This window comes from Podarcis raffonei, chromosome 12 (assembly GCF_027172205.1).
Source record: "Podarcis raffonei isolate rPodRaf1 chromosome 12, rPodRaf1.pri, whole genome shotgun sequence".
NCBI lineage: Eukaryota > Metazoa > Chordata > Lepidosauria > Squamata > Lacertidae > Podarcis > Podarcis raffonei.
Window position 1 is genome coordinate 35781799 of NC_070613.1, and position 4097 is coordinate 35785895.

The window sequence follows — 4097 nt, forward strand, 5'->3', positions numbered from 1 at the left end:
GCCCGGAGAACAGGCTCTAGAGGACCAATTGTGGCCTTGTAGAAGACGGAAGAAGCTTTGGTCCTGGTTTCGTGAGACAGGTCTGTGTTTATGTCTGTATCAATACGGCATGGCACAGTGCATAGATCTTTCTTCCTGTAGCCAGGCAAGGCCCTGTAACGTCTCTACTGTCAAGAAGAAACATGTTTTCATTAAAAAAAAATTGCTGCATGTCTATGCCCACATCACATATGCAGGGAGAGAAAGAGAGACCCCCAGCCCCTATACATTTGGGGTTTTCTTTCCTTTGTTTCCTTCTGAAAGGATTTATACAACTGTGGAAAGGGGAGAGGAACAAGAGGAAGGGATGGCTACTGAACAGAAGGGCCTGTCTGATCATTTTATCTCTGGTCTGATAATAGCTCCAGTAGCTTCCATGAACCAGGGTCTGCATGTGTGGCAGGTGGAGGCAAAGGTCATAGGGGTGATGGCAGCCAGTAGACCCCTTGAAAGACTTAAATAACTTCCGTGAGCCGAGAGGGAAGGCATACCTGTTAACACAAAGTGGACCAAATCTGGGATGCCATCTTTTGGGTCCACACTCCTGCATGACTCATGTGACCCATGTGAGATCATGCTCCCCTCCCCAGCACTTTTTTTGGGCAAAACACCCCAAAACATGCATTTTGGGGCACCATGCCCAAAAAAGTGCAGCCCAAAATAACATGAGATCGCAGGAGCCATTGTGATTGCTGCCTTCTCATAAGAAAAAATGGGATGTCCCTGGGACGAGTATGGGAAGGTGGGGGCAAAGGTCCAGGGGGTGATGAGCTCCAATAGTAGTCATAATCACAGTAAGACCATTGAAATGAATGGATTTAAGTCCATTGATGTTAATGGGTCTTTTTTTGAACAAGACTCATGTCAGGTGTCACTCATAGGTTCCTCCCAAATGTGGTCCTGCTAAACAGGTACTTCAATGTTCTCTTTGGAACTCAGCCAAGCAAGAACCTAAAGGAAAAACCAATTTCTTTCCAGCTTTTCTGCTGCCTCAAATTTTAACGGATTAGTCCTGGAGGTGAGGAAGGAGCCCTGTGATCAGGGAAGTAGGCCAAAGAAGAAAAGGGGGGGGGGAGAAGTATATTTTTATTAGTGAGACTGAAATTTCACAGAGCATTTAGACAGAATGTTTCTCCAGTGAACAGCCTGGCCAGGTCGAGCCTGAGAGAGAGTGAGAACTGACCTTTGAAAAAGTTTGACCAGGCCATGCTTTTTGTCTCCTGGATTGCATTAGAGCAGCAACTGACAGTGAGAAAGGGAAGGACATCCTTCACTGAGACCAATGAGTTCCGGGGTTAAGTCAGATGACTAAGAGCCACAAAGGGGAGAGCCAGTGTGGTGTAGTGGTTAAGAGCTGTAGTCTCGTAATCTGGGGAACCGGGTTCACGTCTCTGCTCCTCCACATGCAGCTGCTGGGTGACCTTGGGCCAGTCACACTTCCCTGAAGTCTCTCAGCCCCACTCACCTCACAGAGTGTTGTGGGGGAGGAGGGGAAAGGAGAATGTTAGCCGCTTTGAGACTCCTTAGGGTAGTGATAAAGCGGGATATCAAATCCAAACTCTCCTCCTCCTCCTCCTCCTCCTTCTTCTTAGATGGGGTGTGGGGAACCTCAAGGCCAGGGGCCCAATGCAGCCCTCCAAGCTCCTCCTCAGCCATGCCACCCACTCCCCAGTCCATATCTCTCCCCAGTCTTCCTTCACACCTTATTCCTGACTGCCTGGAATGTATCCTTGAACTCAGCTAATACCTCTTCTTTGCCTAAATGAATAGAGAGTGGTGTGTGAGAGACATGTGTCCAAGCAACCATCTCCTCATATAAATCTACCTGATGCAGGATAGGCCCCTTAGTAGTGGCACACCGCTTGTCAAATTCATTGCTTTGGCAGACCTGGTTGACTCCCCCTCTTTGTCCTCCTCTAGGTGCCAAGTTAAAACACAGCTATTCGGGTGAGCATCTGATCAAGGTGAAAGAACTTTCGCCTGCTTGATCTTTTCAGCATCTGCTGTTGTAATATGGCTATCGCTGTCACACTTCCTCTGGCTTCAACTCCTCAGAACTTAAGCCAGCTGCTCCTTGACTCAGGAAACCAGATTGAGCTCCCTTTCGTAGCCTTTCTGCTAGACATAAGAAGCCCTGTTCATTGTGTGTGGAGCAGAAGTCAGAGAAACCTGCCCATCGTTCCCTTCCCACAACTCACCATGCTCAATCCAGGTGTGCCTCCTCCATTACTGGTGTGACTGCTCACCTTCAGTTTCCTCCCACCCTTCTCTGTGGCTTTGGGGGTCATAGCTCAGTGGTAGGGCTCCTGCCCTGCAAGCAGAAGGTCCCAGGTTCAAGCCCTGGTATCTCCAAGTAGGGTTGGGAGACAGTCCTGCTTGAAGTCCTTTAGAGGTGCTGCCTGTCAACATAGACAATACTGATCGAGATGCACCAATGATCTGACTCAGTTTAACGCAGCTTCCTATGTTCCTGTGGGTCCTTCCAAGACTTGTAAACCCCTGAAGAGAATCCAGAAGCTGACTTTGAAACGCCACCCTCTCCATTTTCAACCTGGTCGTGTTTTCTACAGGTTGGACAGGCAGAATGGAGGAAGCTCCTTTTCCTCAATGTGTTGTAAAATGTATTTTTAAAAATAACATCAGCCAGATCATCCATTAGTTAGGTTTCCTCCGTGATGGAATGAAGGTATATGAATGACATTCAGGAGATGTGAATGTCAGGAGATCTAGAACATGCCAGTTGATCTACAATTTACTTTGGGTTTGTTAACCTCTCAGAGGCTCACATGTTTGCTTGGCTGTTTTCCTTGAAGTGGGTCAGTCGAGCAGGAAAAAGATCAAGATTTCTCTGATTTAGCAACATATGGAAATATATCCACTGAAACAAAGAAGGGGGGAGGAAGCCTACTAAAATTAAATACATTCACTTCTTTTCCATTAAGAGGTTTTCAGTTCCAATCTAACGTTGCTTGAAGGAACTGAAATTTCTAGACAGGACAGTGATAACCATCCTGCTATCTTATTTACCTCTACTTTGTTCCAGAGGTTATCTCTCTCTCTGCAGACATCTGCTAACTGATACAGACCTGAAAATATGTTTCTTGTGGGTCCAGGTTTTTCAGCTGCTGATGTCTGCTTGCGATATGGAAGGTTTCCTGGCCCTCAATCATTCTGGTTGCTAATCCATCCATTCCTCTTACAGGACCTGGATAGGATCAGGCACACCAAAGAGCTGAAGCTTAAAGGCTGGGAAATCTTGCAGACCATCCTTCTATGCCACCAGAGCAATCCCCACTGGAAAGGCCGCAGCATGAGAAGGAGCTGATGAATGACGGTTTGGGGATGATACAGCGACAGCACAGCAACCGTAACCATTCCGTGGCTGGTGATGCTATTGGTTCATAATGCATCTAAGAGCTGTAGCTTCTTTTCTAACGAGAACTTTTGTCACTTTTCTTACAGTTTGGGCATCCTGTTGTATATCAGCTTTGTAATATGCTGGGCTGGCTTCAGGGTGTTGGGTGGGGGGGCACCAGTTATGTGCCCATTCAGTGGAGCCATTGAATAAGAAAGGAGCAGAGTGAATGGGAGTGAGCACCCTCTGCTCAGATGACTTGTATGTGCCAAGCATGAAATGATCAGGGGAACAGGCTTCTTAATGGAAGCCACAAGCCACACCCACTTTTAGTCAAATCATGGTCCCTTCTAAGTACAGTAACTAGGGCATCCCCTGAATTCCTTGCGATTCAAACACCACGCAGGCCCATGCTGACCATAACACTATCCTTTAGACCAGAGCTTTCCAAACAGCTTGGTCAAACTCATGTTCGTAGCTTCGAGAACACTGTCCAAACATCTTGTCCAACCAAAATTATATTATCAACATATACAACATATACATATACATTTGCAAGGAATCGTACAAAACAAAGTGGCACTAATAAAGAAAAGTTCCAGGGTGGCAACAGAAAGCAAACTAAAAATGCTTTTGCAGTTCATCAAAACTATCCAGCAATATCAAGTTATAGGAATACTGGTGCTATTAACAGTAATCCTTC

The 4097-nt window shown here is 46.4% G+C and overlaps 1 non-coding gene across 1 annotated transcript; it reads left to right on the forward strand.

Annotated features, from left to right (window-relative positions):
- Positions 1-2318: 2318 nt before the first annotated feature.
- On the forward strand, positions 2319-2391 carry TRNAA-UGC (transfer RNA alanine (anticodon UGC)). The gene has a single exon. It is a non-coding gene; the product is annotated as a tRNA-Ala (tRNA).
- The last annotated feature ends 1706 nt before the right edge of the window (positions 2392-4097 follow it).